Source organism: Aedes albopictus, chromosome 2 (genome assembly GCF_035046485.1).
Source record: "Aedes albopictus strain Foshan chromosome 2, AalbF5, whole genome shotgun sequence".
In the NCBI taxonomy this organism is placed as follows: domain Eukaryota; kingdom Metazoa; phylum Arthropoda; class Insecta; order Diptera; family Culicidae; genus Aedes; species Aedes albopictus.
This window is the reverse complement of record NC_085137.1, coordinates 428,226,835-428,234,550: the sequence shown is the minus strand read 5'-3', so window position 1 is coordinate 428,234,550 and position 7,716 is coordinate 428,226,835.

Genomic DNA, 7,716 nt, shown 5'->3' with positions numbered 1-7,716 from the left:
TCCAGGATAAACTGATACGATTGATCAAGGCGACGATGGGTCGAGTGATGTGCGTAGTTCGAGTATCAGGGACTCTCTCAAGTCCCTTGGGGGGTGTCATAAGAAGATCGGGGATGAACACGAGTGTAACGATTTTCACGAAGTTCGTTCAGCTGCTTGGTTTCGCTGAAGATATCGAAATTATAACTTGCGAATTTGAGACGATGGCGAAAACGTATATCCAACTAAAGCATGAAGCCAGGCAACCACTTCACCACATATTTTGGCGTAGGGCGTCAACCGCGAGTGCATGGCTTTCCGCCAAGATAGTACATATTGTATTACCCAGGTTGAACCGTTAGGACACCCCGTCACGTTTCACTCGATATGAAGAAAAAACGACTTGGTGAAACACGAGCAACAAACCGTGTTCTCCAATGATACCGTTTAACTGATAGCCAAAACTGGACGCGATTTCACATACCGCTAGCCTAGAAGCCTATACGGTACCTACTTACTATCACCCACCACACCATGCAATATTGCCGTCCCGCTTCCCAAAGGGCATCTCTTTGAGCCGGTTAAAATTAATTCTATGCCATTTCTGTTCTTGTCACGGTCCATTTATAGTCGCGAGACGCACATACCGATGTCCAGTCCACTCTGGTCCGACTTATCTACACAGTGCCATGTGGGAACCACGAACGTTTGAACAAGAAGAGCTTTTCCCGTTTGACCAATCATCACACACTGACACTGGTCCACACACTGGTCTGCGGAACGTAATTGAACGTTCTGTTGGTTTTCCATTGTTCGTCCCTTCATCCCCCGACCGTCGGAATGGGCTGGGCGCTGGCGCTGGGGTGTTGCAGACGGTGGTGGACGAAACCGAGCGGCACAGAATGAAACCCGTTCTACACCTCATTTAGTCGATCATCGCCAAAGCAGCAGCGAGCCGAGTTGTCTGTCCAAAGCTGTATAGGTAGAGCCGGTAACTGGCAGCTTTCGGAAAATGAGGTTGATCCGCTGTCGACAGCTTCACATTGCATCCAGGCTTGTGGTACCTATGGTATGTAGGGTCAGACAGAGATGCTGTGGTCGGACACATTGGGTGGCGGCGGCGGCGGCGGTTGTCCGCTTGGTGTGATATCGCATCAACACGCTTGACTGGGTGTTAAATGATGAACAAATGCGAGTTTGGGTCTGGCTGGGAACAGCGGGCGTTATTCATCCGAAACGGTGAAGCTCCCGAAATTCCTCCAGATCAACGCCTCGGCTGGTTGTGAAATGGTGTGACATGATGGGGTTTTTTGGTATCGGTTGGTCCTGGGAGTGGGTTGAAGTCAAAGAATCGCGTTGCAAATTGTCATCCCGTTGTTGCATGATGTCAAGTGAAAGTTTAAAACCCTTTGATGCCAGATTTTTTTCAAGCATTATTATGGTGTTTTTACTACGTTTTCCTGTAGATTTGATGGTCAAAAAAATAAAAAAGGTAGAATATTATGAGAATATTTTTTTTGGACAACCTAGGTCATCCAAACTATTCTTGAGGTTAAATTCTTAAGTTTATGGGTGTAACGGTAACTTCTTTCATTATATAAACCTACGAGATATTCTACGTTATCCAAACTGTTCTTGAGTTTAGATCCTAAAGTCTACGAGTGTAACGGTAACTTATATCATTATACAAAGCTATGATTTGTATCATGTCCAGTAAGTCTTCTGAAAGGTTTATAGACAATATCAGATTAGTTTGGGATATCCTAGGTCATCCAAACTGTTCCTGAGTTTTGATCCTTACGTCTGCGGGTGTAACGGTAACTTATATCATTATACAAAGCTATGATTTGTAATCTATCATGTCCAGTAAATTTTTTGAAAGGTTAATAGACAATTTTAGATCTGTCGAGATTTCCTACGTTATCCAAACTGTTCTTGAGTTTAGATCCTAAAGTCTACGGGTGCAACGGTAACTTATATCATTATACAATGCTATGATTTGTAATCTATCATGTCCAGTAAGTCTTCTGAAAGGCTAAGAGACAATATCAAATTAATCGGGATATTCTAGATAATCCAAACTATTCTTGCGTTTAAATCCTAAAGTCTACGGGTGTAACCGTAGCTTCTTTCATCATACAAAGCAACGAATTGTAATCTATAATGTCCAGTAAGTCTTCTGAAAGGTTAATAGACAATATCAGATTAGTTTGGGATATCATAGGTTATCCAAACTGTTCCTGAGTTTTGATCCTTACGTCTGCGGGTGTAACGGTAACATCTTTCATTATACAAAGCTACGATGTGTAATTTATCATGTCCAGCAAGTTTTCTTAAAGGATAATAGACAATATCAGATCAGTCGGGATATCCTACGTCATCCAAACTGTTCTTGAGTTTAGATCCTAAAGTTTACGGGTGTAAAGGTAACTTCATTCATTATACAAAGCTACGATTTGTAAACTATCATGTCCAGTAAGACTTCTGAAAGTTCAACAGACAGTATCAGATCAGTCGGGATATCCTTGGTCATCCAAACTGTTCTTGAGTTTAGATCCTAATGTCTGCGGGTGTAATGGTAACTTCTTTTATCTTTTATTGGTAACCTATCATGTCCAGTGAATTTTCTGAAAGTTCAATAGACAGTATAAGATCAGTCGCAATACCCTTGGTCATTCAAACTGTTCTTGAGTTTAGATCCTAAAGTCTGCAGGTGTAACGGTAACTTCTTTCATTATGCAAAGCTACGATTTGTAATCTTACATGTCCAGTAAGTCTTCTGAAATTTCAACAGACAGTATAAGATCAGTCGGGATATCCTTGGTCATCGAAACTGTCCTTGAGTTTAGATAATAAAGTCTACGGGTGTAACAGTAACTCCTTTTATCTTTTATTGGCAATCTATCATGTCCAGTGAATCTTCTGAAAGTTTAATAGACAACATCAGATCAGTTGAGATATCCTAGGTTATCCAAACTGTTCCTGAGTTTAGATCCTAAAGTCTACGGGTGTAACGGTAAGTTCATTTATTATAGAAAGCTACGATTTATAATCCATCATGTCCAGTAAGTTCAATAGACAGTATAAGATCGTTCGGGATATCCTAGGTCTTCCAAACAATTCTTGAGTTTAGATCCTGAAGTCTACGGGTGTAACGGTAACTTCTTTCATTATTCAAAGCTACGATGTGTAATCTATCTAGTCTAGTTCATTTGAATCTCGCCGGGGACTCCGACAAGGTGATGGACTCTCATGCCTAGTCTTCAACATCGCTCTGGAAGGTGTGATGCGACGAGCCGGGCTCAACAGCCGGGGAACGATTTTCACAAAATCCGGACAATTTCTGTGCTTTGCGGACGACATGGACATTATTGCCAGAACATTTGGAACGGTGGCAGAGCTGTACACCCGCCTGAAACGCGAAGCAGCAAAGGTCGGACTGGTGGTGAATGCCTCAAAAACAAAGTACATGCTGGTAGGCGGAACCGAACACGACCGGATCCGTCTGGGTAGTAATGTTACGATAGACGGGGATACTTTCGAGGTGGTGGAGGAATTCGTCTACCTCGGATCCTTACTGACGGCTGACTAGTTCCAGCTGTCAATATGGGCGTTCTAGAAAACGTGAAATCTAGTTCACGGTGTATATTTCTTATTGTTGTTATCGTTGCTATGCATAGTTCCCGTTTGTTCCCGTTGCCGTGACTGGGAGTGCACGTAAACCGGAACGGATTTTTTTGCGTATAATCAATCACGGTCAGTAAGTCTTCTGAAAGTTACAGCGATTGTTTTTATCTACTAAACTACATAACAGTGAGGAAGCCCATAATAACCCAAAAATATATAACAACGCTTGTTGTTCCTTTAACTACTTTGGTAAGTACAGTGGGTTATGTAACAATACTTAACGTAGTAGCAAAAGTTATTATCACAAGTATATACCTGAAGCTATGGTCTCCGGAGTAGTGTTGTTGATCTAGATTATCTCAAAACTATCTTGAACTCATGATATGCCAGGAGGATTACAGATTGTAGATTACAAGTTTATTTTGAGAATAACTACTGTTATATTATCAAGAGCTAAACCTCAGGATAGTTTGAACGACTCTCAATGTCCTAAAGGTTCATAATAATATTTAGTATAGGTACTTCAGATTGGTCCAGACACCGCGATTGATTATGAAATGTTACTCAGTATGTTAGATATAGCTGATGTTAGGAGTGTTGACCTGAAGTTCTTATCTCAAAGATAGTTTGGCTGACCTGGAACATGCCCATAGTGTCTCTAAATGACATTTGAGATTTCAAGAGCTTCACGGATCTCAGCAGATTATGGTATGCTATTATTTATGGGGAAAACATTTATTTTTCTTGTAGATTTGAAGGACTTCATTATAGAACAGTTTGGACGAACCTGAATGTTTCAAAGGTTTATGATAAAAAAGTAGACTTCAGATTGGTCTAGTAACTGCGGTTGATTATGAAGCGGTACTTAGTATAACAGATATAGATACGATTACGAGTGTAGAACTGAAGTCCTGAACTCGAAGGTAGTTTGGCTGACCTGGAATATCCCTGTCGTGTCTTTAAATGACATTTGAGATTTTAAAAGCTTCACGAATCTCAGCAGATTATGCAATACTATTATTTATGGTGAAAACAAATAAAGTTTTTCTTGTAGATTTGAAGGACTTCAGAACAGTTTGGATGAACCAAAATGTCGCAAAGGTTTATAATTAAAAAGAAGACATCAGATTGGTCCAGTAACCACGGATACTCAGTATAGCAGATATAGCTGTTGTTACGAGTGTAGACCTGAAGTCCTGAACTCCAAGGTACCCAACAAACATTATTGCTGAATAAACCACTCTTAAGCCTGAATTTGGAACTTTTAGCTGAATAAGCTATCATTGTTACTTGGGTAGTTTGGCTGACCTGGGATATCCCTGTTTAATGACATTTGAAATTTCAAGAGCTTTGCGGATCTCAACAGATTATGAAATACTATTATTTATGGCAAAAAAACACATTAAGTTATTCTTGTAGACTTGAAGGACTTTATTATAGAACAGTTTGGACAACCCTGAATGTCCCAAAGGTTTATCATAAGCTAGTAGACTTCAGATTGCTCTAGTAACTGCGGTTGATTATCCAACGTTACTCAGTATAACATGGCTTCTGTTACAAGTGTAGATTTAAAGTTCTGAACTCCATGGTAGTTTGGTTGACCTGGGATATCCTTATAGTGTCTATAAATGACATTGTAGATGTCAAGAGCTTCACGAATCCCAGTAGTTCATGCAATGCTATTATTTGTGGCGAAAATACATAACATTAATCTTGTAGATTTGAAGGGCTTAGCTCTATGACAGTTTGGAACACCTAGAACATCCCAGAATATAAAACACCTTTAGATATTCTTGAAGAAGGCTAAATGGAGGGCCCATATAGCCGAGGCGGTAAACGCACGGGTATTCAGCATGACCATGCTGAGGGTGACGGGTTCGATTCCCGGTCGGTCCAGGATCTTTTCGTAAAGGAAATTTCCTTGACTTCCTTGGGCATAGAGTATCTTCTTGCCTGCCACACGATATACGCATGCAAAGTGGTCATTGGCAGAGGAAGCTCTCAGTTAATAACTGTGGAAGTGCGTGCTCTTTGAACACTAAGCTGAGAAGCAGGCTTTGTCCCAGTGGGGACGTTACGCCAAGAAGAGGAGGAGAGAGGAGCTAAATGAATACATATGAACGTTCCCACATCCAAGTTCAGCTTTTAGAACAACTGGTATGTCAATTATTTCGTTTTTACAAATACAGTAGACGTTCGCTCGGTGCAAACGGTTTAACTGCAATGCTTTTTAAGTGCAAGTCCGCTAAGTGCAACAATTTTGCAGTTATCGCACCGCTATCCGTCACAATGAAGTGTCAACAGCCATGCGATGTTTTCCCCATGCAGTTTAGTTGCAGTGCAATGTTTTCCGAATGCATATTGGTTGCATTCTGCAGCAACTGACAGTTCTTTGACGTCTGTCAGCTGTTGCAGTTTTCGAATTTCATTCGATAAGTGAAACGTAAACATGTTGCAGTTATCGAACGTCTACTGTATCATAGTGTTCAGGACGTTGTAGGTTATCAATGAAGTCCCAAATACAAATATTCCCATTTTTTTTATAGAAGACTCAATTTGCAACAACTTTGCCGAATACAATATTCTGTTTTATCGAATGTGTGAATTTCTACAGCCGTTTCTATGTTGGGGTCACATCTCCGGCTCCAAAGGGTTAAAAATCAACAAATCGTCGGGCTCTGTTCGTAAAATTTTTGTTCTATTATGAGCTTGGAATTTTGGGATTTCTTCAACGTTTGCATCCGTTTTCTTTAAGAAATTCTTCAATCATGCAAATTCAATTGTTAATGTGCTAATCTGCCAATGTTAATCAACTTACAAGTTTGAATAATGAATAGTTGGCCGGAAAATTATGGAAAAAAGTTTCAAGCAAAAGCAAGTAGCTATAGGCAGTATCGACACGGCATATAAGAAATACACCGTCCATATCCATATAGATCCATATAACAATGCCTAAAATTGATCCGAAAGGGAATACAACATTTTTATAAGCACTGACTATAAAATAGACAACCCATAAATACTACTGACCAACAATCGTAAACCCATGCAATTCCAAACTCTCGCCTTGTATAACAACACTAAACGCAACAAACGATTGCTACAACAGTTGTTATGCTTACTGCACGCTGAAACATGGGTCAAACATTAGGCAGTAAAAACTTAATCACTTTTCCCATTTAATTTCCGCTTCTATCTTATTGGACCCTCCTCAACATATCATATGGCATGGCATTACCTCCCTCTCAATCGTACAAGTTGATTCTACAAATGGATAAACCACACCACACTCACCACAAATAGATGTTGTCTGAGCCTTCATGGATGGGTATCATTTTTTTTATTACGGCTCATCCTGATGGAAACGAACGGAAAATAACGACCATTGACCCACTTTCGATCCCTTCTTGATTCGGGGAGACCGACCAAATGAAAAATAAACTGCCCTTATCCGGATAACGACCCTCTTCTCCTCTTCCACTCCCCTCGTCAGAGTTGAGTACATTTGACGATATCTTGAGGTAACATTCGTCGTGTAATGGCCTGCTTCAATATTGTATGTATGTACACATCCATAAAAAATCCGATAACAAAGCATGACCCTCTTGTGGGTCCAAATATGATTGATGATAGCCACTTTCTGGCTGTTGCTACCGAGCTTTAAAAAAAAAACACACACAGAAAAATCTAGTAAACCATATCACACAGCTGAGCTGGGTCGATTTCCCAGCTTATACTTTGCGAGATTCAATCATCGGATATTGTCTGCCGTTTGTATAGATCTGCTAGGTGAGTACTGATTAGTGTAGCATAGATGTATTTAGGAAGATGCAATACAGTACATGTCACACTTAATCTGAAATGCCACGATCTCAGCATTTTCTCAAACTTTCGCCGAGATTCATACAGCTGAGTGTTCGGCAAACAACAACATTACCGAGATCTCAGCAACTGTGACAGTTCATTACTAAGATTCGGCAACTGTTTTGCTAAGAATCAGCTAAAAAACGTAATTTTCACTGAGATATCAGATTTTTAGTTTGCTAAGCATTTTGCTGTACCTATGCGGAAAGCCGAGTCTGCGAATTATTTTTGAGTGCAAGGATGGCA